This window comes from Crocuta crocuta, unplaced genomic scaffold (genome assembly GCF_008692635.1).
Source record: "Crocuta crocuta isolate KB4526 unplaced genomic scaffold, BGI_CrCroc_1.0 scaffold113, whole genome shotgun sequence".
Lineage (NCBI taxonomy): Eukaryota > Metazoa > Chordata > Mammalia > Carnivora > Hyaenidae > Crocuta > Crocuta crocuta.
In genome coordinates this window covers 9,123,122-9,132,769 of record NW_027530368.1, presented here as the reverse complement: position 1 = coordinate 9,132,769, position 9,648 = coordinate 9,123,122, and the positions used below count along the sequence as shown (strand labels likewise).

Sequence of the window (9,648 nt, the reverse complement as noted above, 5' to 3'; positions counted from 1 at the left end):
AGAAACCTATAAGAATCAACAGTAAGTAGCTGAGTTGAGGTAGCAATGTATATAATCAACTTGCAAAAGTTTGTAAAAGTGCTGCAGATGAGATTATGCTAGGGTGTCTTTCATCTTGTATGTAGAAGTCTAAGGAAGCTCCCAAATCCTGGTTTAAAATTTAATTTAAACAAAATACAGTATCTACACTATGATATTGCAATTTATGTTGCAGAGGGTAATGAAGCTTTGATAAAAAGAGAGCCAACAAGCAAAAGAAAGGAAGAAAAAGAAAGGAAGGAAGGAAGGAAGGAAGGAAGGAAGAGAAAGAAAAGAAAATCAGCCATTGTTTATTTAGTTCTGTGTATTCCACCTACATCTACACACACACACACACACACACACACACACACACAGGTTAAAAACTCAAATGGTTTTCAGGGAGTTCCAGCAGAGGGCTGCCGAGTGAGGGCCTGCAGGGTGGGGAAACTGACTGGCTGTCTGTCTCCATTGCCCGTGTCTCTCTGCAAGAGCTATATATTGAAGACAATGTCTGGGAGCTTCTTCTTTGTAATTGTTGGCCACCATGATAATCCAGGGCTTGAGACAGAATTTCTGCCAGCTGGCAAAGCAGCTGAACCAGTTCATAGTTCACGCTGCTCTCGACCACATAGATGAGGATACGTGGTTGTCAGACAACATGTACTTGAAAACTGTGGACAAGTTCAATGAGTGGCTTGTTTCAGCATTTGTTATGGCAGATCACATGAGATTTACTATGCTTCATGAAACAAGGCAAGAAGATGGAATAAAGAACTTCTTTACTGATGTTTATGATTTATACAGAAAGTTTGCGAAGAATCCATTTTATGAAGCCAATTCTCCTATCGATCAAACGCATTTGACAGAAAAGTTCAGCTTCTTGGGAAGAAACACATTTTAAGTTGAATGCAGAAAACCGGAAATAAACAATGTCACTACAATGGGATATTCTCAGGAATGCGGACCTTGTAAGTAACTTGATTAAATAGTCTGCAAAAGTTTTAGAAAACAAAAAAGTCAAACAGTTTTACAAAGCTTATAATGATGAACCTCTGGTCCCAGCGCTACCCTCTCAACTCTGAGTTTCTGCTTCTCCAAGGCAACTACCTTCAACTCTTTTAGTTATTTCCTCAGATACTTAACTCCTTATTTCTAAACATGCTTCTTCAGCTATTTCTTGATCTTTTCCAGTTTAAACATCACCCCTAACCATCTACTATGAAAGATCATTTAACTCCATTACAACTCCTCCCCAGCACACACACACTTCCCCTCCCCCCTCCTCCTAGCAACAACGGATCATCATATTTGATTAGACCATTATTTGGGAGTTACACTCATACTGAGCCATGTACTATACATAATAACATTTCTTATGTATTACAATTTAAATTTTTTCCCTGGATTTAATCATTGTTTGGCTTTTCCTCTGTTAAAGAAATAATCACTAGTTTATCACCAAACTCTCCACTAGAAGTACATATAGCTCCCAAAATCTTAAAATACATCAGATAATCTAGTGTATACGTGTGTGTGTGTGTGAGTGAGTGAGTGAGAGAGAGAGAGAGAGGGAGAGAGAGAGAGAGAGAGAGAGAGAGATTTCCTTTTTGAAGTACTCAGTCCTGATTCAGACTCTAGAGTGATACATAGCAGATTCCTTGGGATTTATGTTCTACCATCAATCATGGAATTCTTATCTCTCTTCTGTCCTGAATCCTAGTTCTCATGATTTCATATTACTTGAGTAATGGCCCCATTTTCCAGGAGTACATCATTTAGTAACTTTCTGAGAAATAGGACATTGTTTAGAAAATTGTTTCTCAGTTCTTAGAATTAATCTTGTATTGTTTATCAAATTCTTTCTTTTCTTCTGTTTTCTGTTCTTTCTTTCTTTAAATTCTATTATTCTGATAGTAAACATTCAAGTCTGAGCCTCTAATTTAATTTTTTTCCTATTTTTCCATTTTATTGCCTTTTCATTCTACTTCCTGGAAAGCTTCTTGACCTTCATGTTCCAACCAACCTTTTTTTTTAAATGTTTTATTTATTTCTGAGAGAGAGAGAGAGACAGCATGAGCAGGGGAGGGTCAGAGAGAGAGGGAGATACAGAATCTGAAACAGTCTCCAGGCTCTGAGCTGGTTGTCAGCACAGAGCCCGACGTGGGGCTCGAACCCACAAACCATGAGATCATGACCTGAGCCGAGGTCGGACGCTTAACCGACTGAGCCACCCAGGCACCCCATGTTCCAACCTTTTTATTTAAAATTTTCTAATCCCTCTGAGGATACAAAGACAGTAATGAAACTGATTTTTAGAAGTTCTCTTCTTCCTACATTGTCACTGTTTTGGTTTTTGTCTTAGGTATCAGAGATTTTCCTCAGGTGTTTGACGATCTTAGGCTGTCGGATGATATTTAAGAGGGAAACTGAAAAACTGACCGACAGCTGTGTGTTGGGTACTGAGTTGTGTTGACCAGTGGGTATTGTCGTGTGGTCCAGTAGAGGTTTGACTATTTTTGTTAGAGGTTCCTTACTGCCGGAGTCCCACTCCAGCTGGTCAAGCGGTCCCTGAAGGATGGACAGCGTCGGCCTGAGGGAATGGACACAGGCCGCTCAAGTGAACCACTCTGGACGGTTTATTGATTCTTCAGCAAGCTTATATATGCTTTCTACTTCCTATATGTTTGTGTCAAGCTTTTGTTTTTATTCTCAGAAATGTTTTTCAGGGCATTCATCTGTGAGGAAACTTCCTGGTTATTTCCTTACGTTTCTGCTCTTTTACTTTTTAGAGTTAATCTTTAATCTTACTATTTCTATGCCTGACAAGCTAAAGGGCTAATTCTGTTTTCTATATTTATAGTTTCATTTGTTATAGCTGAGACAGGTAGAGCCTATTCTTTAGAGAAAGTGAAGCGTGATGGCTTTCTTAGTATCTACCCTTACTGTAACCTTTTACAGGGATATGTTTTCTTTAAAGTGCCTTTAATGATCAATCAACTGCTAAATCATAGGGAAATGCCCAGTAAGAAAAATAAGCTGATTGAATAGCAGAAGAGATATCAGTAGCTTCACTTTCAGAGAACCGCTGTGCGGTCTTCTCTTGTCGACCCCCTGGGCTGTGCCATCAGGTGAGTGATGAAGTTTGGCTCCCGGCACCCAGCTGTCCATATCTATTTGAAAACTGATTACCAGTTTATTAGCAGTTCAGTAGGAAGGAGGCTGAGTGTCTAGCTGTTTTGGATAGAGATTTCCCATTAATTTCCCTGTAGTCTCCAACTGTGCCTGTCTCTGGGACCAGAGTCCCTTTGGCTTTAACTCACTCTAGAGGAAAGCCACTCCATTCCATGAGAGAAGGGGTGGTGTGGGGGACAGGGCAGGGCGTCATCTGGCTGCAAGGGCTAAGGGGGGATATTTAGGAGTCCAACTAATTTTTAACTTGTGTTTAATCCATTTCTTTCCAGGTTTCTGCCTCAAGAAGCGGCTTGTTTTTTCCCCCCATCCCAACCTAGGGCATTACATTTTAAGCTTTCTGAGGTCTGTTTATAACTGTCACCAGTAAGACCAAGTAAGGCACTGCATTCAAGAAATTGAACAATTTGCTCAGAGAGTTTGAAAGCAGGGAAGCCAAGTTTTAAATCCAATTCGTTATGATGCTGGATTCTTAGCCCCTAACCTCTACTTTTAAAAAGGCCCCTGTGGCTATACTCGTCAATCTTATAGTCCTAATGTGTTAGAACATCCCCCCAACTAACTTAGAAAGAATACTAGCATTCATCCATTCAATTTATTTATGCCAGACATCTAAGCTTTATTTGGTGAAGCAAGACTCTAGGAACTAGAGTGCTGTTAAGTCGTAGAATTAGAGTATTTGGTAGGAAGACTAGCTTTGGGGTTGGAAGGAGTACTGACAGACTCAGTAATTCAAGTTCTAGTCCACCCTTAACAGTAGAACAATTTGGCCCTGAGTGGAGTACTTTAGCTTTCATCTTGAAAAGTTAAAAAATGGGCTTCATTGAGAAATTCACTTATTTAAAATATATACAACACCATATGTCAATTACACCTCAACCATCACTACAAGCAATTTTAGAACATTTCACTATCCCAAAAAGAAATTGCATACCCATTAGCAGTCACTCATTTCTCTGTTCCTTTCCCACAACTTACCAACCTGGCCATAGACAACCATAATCTACCTTCTACAGGCTTTCCCATTCTGGGTATTTCATATAAATGGATTCATAAATTGCAAATAGAACTGTAACTGGCTTTTTTCACTTAGCATAATGTTTTCAAGGTTCATCCGTGTAGCAGTACTACACTTCTCTCCATGGCTGAATAATATTCCATTATGCATATATGGATATACTATATTTTGTTTATCTACTCATTGGTTGATGGCCATTTAGGTTGTTTCCATTTTTTGGCTATTATGAATAATGCTGGTATGAACATTTGTTTTTGTATGGGCATATGTTCTAATTTCTCTGATATATACCTAGGAGTGGAATTGCTAAGTCATATGTTAACTCTGTTTATCCTTTTGAGGAACTTTCAGACTGCTTTGTAAATTAGTAATGCCATTTTACATTCTCACCAGCAAGGGTAAGGCTTCCAATTTCTCCACATCCTTGTCAATACTTATTACTATCTGCCGTTTTGATTATAACCATCCTAGTGAGTATAAAGTGAAATCTCATTGTTGTTTTGATTTGCATTTACCTGATGGTTTCTTTGTTGCTAATCATGCTAAGCTTCTTTTCAGGTGTTTATTGGCCATTCTATATATCTTCTTTGGATAAATGTCTATTCAAATCCTTTTCCTAGTTGGGTTTTTTTTTTTTTAATTTTAGAGAAAGAGAGAGAACGTGAGTGGGGAAGAGAGACAGTGGGAGAGACAGAGAGAATCCTAAGCAGGCTCGATGCTAAGCATGGAGCCCAATGTGGGGTTCAACCCAATAACCCTAGGATCATGACCCGACCCAAAATCAAGAGTTGGAGGCTCAACCAACTGAGCCACCCAGGTGCCCTCTCCTTTTCCTGTTTTTAAATTGGGTTAATTTTTTATTATTGAATTTTGGTTCTATATATGCTAGAATACAAGTCCCTTATCAAGTGTATAATTTGCAAGTATTTTTTCCCATTCTGTGAGTTGTCTTTTCATTCACTTGGTGGTATCTTTTGTAGCTCAAATGTTTTCAATTTTGGTGGAGTCAAATTTATCTATTTCTTCTTTTTTGCTTGTGCTTTTATATCACATCTAAGAAACCGTTGTCTAATCCAAAGTTATGAAGATTTACATCCCCTATGTTCTTAAAAGAGTTTCATGGTTTTAGCTCTTAAATTTACATCTTTGATCTGTTTCAAGTTATTTTCTGTATATGGTGAGATGCAGTCAGGGAATTTAACCTTTTGAATGAAGAATATCACAACTAAAATGGCAACTAAAACTATAGCTTATACACACTAAGTGCCTATGAGAGTTTTTTTTATTTTAAAAATCATTTAATTACCTAGTTTTAAAACTATAATTCTTCTATTGGAAAGCAACTGCAATGGTGAATTAGGTCAAAACCTAATAGATTTGGAAATGAGAAATTGTGGGTCAGGCAAACTGTACTTGACTGTTTTATGGTCCAATTAGGCAACAATCATTGATGACTGCTTAAACTGTTAAGTGACAAACTCCTGGGGAACTCTGTAATAGATCGATCATTCAATAAAGCCAAAATCTGCCGAGTAATGTTAATATCACTAACTGTGGGACATCCATACATTGTGTTTCTTCAAATATGATGTGATAGAAAGTACCTATCACTGCCTAGAAATACTTTCACCAAAATAGTTGAACCTAGATCTAATCAATCTCCTAGACCTACCGGTTTATAGAAAGTATGGAGGCTAGAGGAACAAGAAAAACAGCATTGCGTGGATACAATCAGCCAAATCCAGAAGGAAGAAATTCCAGAGGACAAATGATCCAGTTTCTTCACCCAAAATATGTCATGAGAAAAGAGAGGGAAATGTCGTGAACTAAAATAGTCTTAAGAGACATAGCAACTGAATGTAATGTGCAGGCATTATTGAGATCTTGATTGAAAAAACCAAATGAAAGAGGACATTTTGGAGATGACTGGAAAAAGCTAAATATGGATTGAGTATTAGCAGATAATAAGAATTTGTTAATTTTGTTGTCTATAATAATGGTATTGTGCTTATGTTTTTCAAGTCTTTATCTGTTAGAAACACATACCAAAGTACTTAAAGGAGGCAAAATATGATGCCTGAGATTTGTTTTAAAATACTCCAGCAAACAAGGACAGCTAAATTGTGTGTGGAGGGAAATAGATGAAACAAGAAGAGCAGAAGGCTGATCACTGCTGAAGTGATTAGCTGCTGGGCTCATAGGGTTCATTTACTATACTTCTATGTGTGCTTGAAAATTTCCACACTAAAAGCCAAAAATAGTAATCAAATTGATTATTAAAAAATAACGTAAAGCATTAAGTCATAAAACACATAAATTCTTCAGAATTATTTCCCTCCATTCCTGAGATGTACTTATGTTATACAGAGAATCCAAACACAAGTAAGAGGCTAAATGAAAATGGAGCTTGGCTAGCTCAGTCAGTAGAACATGTGACTCTTGATCTGAGGGGCATGAGTTCAAGCCTCACATTGGGCAGAGAGCATACTATAAACAGACAAACTAACAAAGTAAGGAAATTGGATAGTAAAGCATTCAGTTTATTAACTTTTATATTTATTCCCTCCCCCAACAAAGATATGTAATCACAGATCAGAGACCCCTACTTGTGTGTGTGTATGTGTGTGTGTGTGCGTGTTTGTGTGTGTGCGTGTACGCACGCATGCGTATGTGTGTTCATAATAATTGTGCTCATCCTAGGCTAAATCAAGGCAATAGCTATTGTACTCTTCGTAGGCTAAATCAAGACAATAGCACTATTTACAGTATTGCAAGATTTTCACTTGGTACTGATATAAATACAAAGCAAAGAATATCCATGCACCACACCTTGTCTATAACAACATTATGTATAAACATCACTTAAATTTTAATCAACCATGAGAAAGCAATCAGACAAATCCAGAACACGAGACATTTCTATAGCTAAATGATCTGACTCCTTCAAAAAGTTAATTTCATGAAGGAAAAATGTGAGCCTATTCTAGATTAAGAGATTAAAGAGATGTAACAACAAAAACAATATATGAAGCCTGATTGGATCTTGGTTTAGAAAGAAAAACAGAGGCGCCTGGGTGGCTTAGTCGGTAAGCATCCGACTTTCGCTTAGGTCATGATCTCGCGGTTCGTGGGTTCGAGCCCCGCGTCGGGCTCTGTGCTGACTGCCAGCTCAGGGCCTGGAGCCTGTTTCAGTCTGTGACTCCCTCTCTCTGACCCTCCCCTGCTCACGCTGTCTCTCTCTCTCTCCTAGAAATAAATAAAAAACATTTTAAAAAAAATAAAAATAAAAAATAAAAAAAAGAAAGAAAAACAGCTGTAAACACTGTAGGGACAACTGGGAAAATATGAATAGGCACTGAAATCATATGCTTCCATATGATATGGAATCTAATTGATTGCTAATTTTTCCTAGATATGATGATACCATGGTTTTGTAAGAGATTGCATTTATTCTTTATGGGAATGCTGAAGAATTTAGGAACATAGTGATATGATGTCTGAAACACTTTCAAATGGATTAACTTACTTGCATCTAATTTGATTTGACACTTCTAACATAAACATTTCTCTTACCAACACAAATGGGAATGACCTGGAAATGTTAGATAATTGACAAGATGGAGAAATACTTTTCTGGAATAAATACAAATATTTTGACTTAGTGACTTTTTAAACTAAATAATTAAATAAATGGCATGGATGTCCTCTCCCTGAGTTCTTCAGGTACAGAATATGGTGTAATATATGATGGTAACACTACGAGTTTCAAAATGAGTAAACATCTTTGGAGTGAATTAGAGTTCTGTTCAAAACATTCCTAAGGAGATTTTATGCTCATTAGTTTAGGTACTGCAGATACTAATAACAGCATTTTTAAGGAAATCATCCTTGTGAAAAAAAGTTTTTGAAAATTTTAATTCCAGTATAAGTAACATATGGTGTTATATTAGTTTCAGGTGTACAGTACAGTAGTCCAACAATTCCATGCATCATCCATCCAGTGCTCATCATGACAAGCACACTGCTTGATCCCCATCACCAGTTTCACCGGTTTCCTCACTCATCTCCCCTCTGGTAACCATCAGTTTGTTTTCCATAGTTAAAAGTCTGGTGTGGGGTTTTTTTTTTTTTTTTGTCTTTTTTTCCTTTGTTCATTTGTTTTGTTTCTAAAATTCCACATGTGGGTGAAATCATATGATATTTGTCTTTCTTTGACTGACTTATTTCACTTGGCATGATACCCTCTAGACCCATTTATGTTGTTGCAATGGCAAGATTTCATTCTTTTTTATGGCTGAGTAATATTCATATCTATATCTATCTATCTATTTATATATGTATGTATGTGTTTGTGCCTGTGTCTGTCTGTGTATATATCACATCTTATTTATCCATTCATCTATTGATGGATACTTGGATTGCTTCCATAACTGGCTATTGCAAATAATGCTGCAATAAAATAGGGGTGGATGTATCTTTTCAAATTAGTGTTTCATATTTTTTGAGTAAATAGTTAGTAGTGGAATTACTGGATCATATGATAATTCTATTTTAAATTTTTTGAGGAAACTCTATACAGTGGAAATCATTCTTATCTACAAATTCTGGAGAAAAAAGAATTCAGTATTTTTATTATTTTACTTCAATTCGTAGAAGACATTGTTTTCCTTTTCAACTCAAGTATGATACATACTTGAATACAAGAATACAAACACTTGTATTTTAACAGTCATTATTTTACTCTACAACCATAAAATCATACTAATCCATTTCCACTTAAGCACAGAAGATAAATCAGGTCCAAGTGAAATGCTAGAATGACTCCAAGAAAGTCATTCTCCGCTGGGATGCCAAGTGGGGCTTCAGGTTTTCATGACAGACACGGAATTTCCAAAAATCCTCATGTAGATGAACAGCATACCCACAGGTGTGTCCCAAAAGGAAGCTGAAGTGAACAAGGATCCTCTTTGATGAGATCTGCTAGGTACACATTTGCAAAGAGGATGGACAGCATTACTATAGCTTGTTTGGAAGTATCTAAAAACCATATCTTCTTTCATGCTTTGGTTCTTTGGTTTGAGCTTCAGTGTGCTGAAGGCCACTGCCTCGAGTAGCCTCGCAGGAAGATGCTGAAACTGTGCAAGCGTGGAAGACTCTTGCCTGGCAGCTCCCACCAAATGGCAGGGCCACCTGCCCTGCAGTCCCAGCTGTTCCTGGTGGGGCAGCTCCAGGCAGGGCCCTGTATTGCCTGCCTGGCGGAGGGGCACCAAAGCCAGCCTACCTGTGGCTTGCTGCCTGCAGGCCACCATTCTCATTATGGTTTTAATTTATATTTCCCCAGTGATTAATGATGTCGAGCCTCTCTCCGTGTGCTTGTTAGCCATTCATAAAACTTGTTGGGTGAACTGTCTATTCAAATC

At 37.6% G+C, this 9,648-nt stretch overlaps 1 pseudogene across 1 annotated transcript; it reads left to right on the top strand.

Moving 5' to 3' along the window:
• Positions 1-528: 528 nt before the first annotated feature.
• LOC144233353 (trafficking protein particle complex subunit 2-like) lies at positions 529-3,869 on the top strand (annotated as a pseudogene). Its single transcript, XR_013335647.1, has 2 exons — positions 529-989; positions 3,483-3,869. The product of XR_013335647.1 is annotated as a trafficking protein particle complex subunit 2-like (transcript).
• The last annotated feature ends 5,779 nt before the right edge of the window (positions 3,870-9,648 follow it).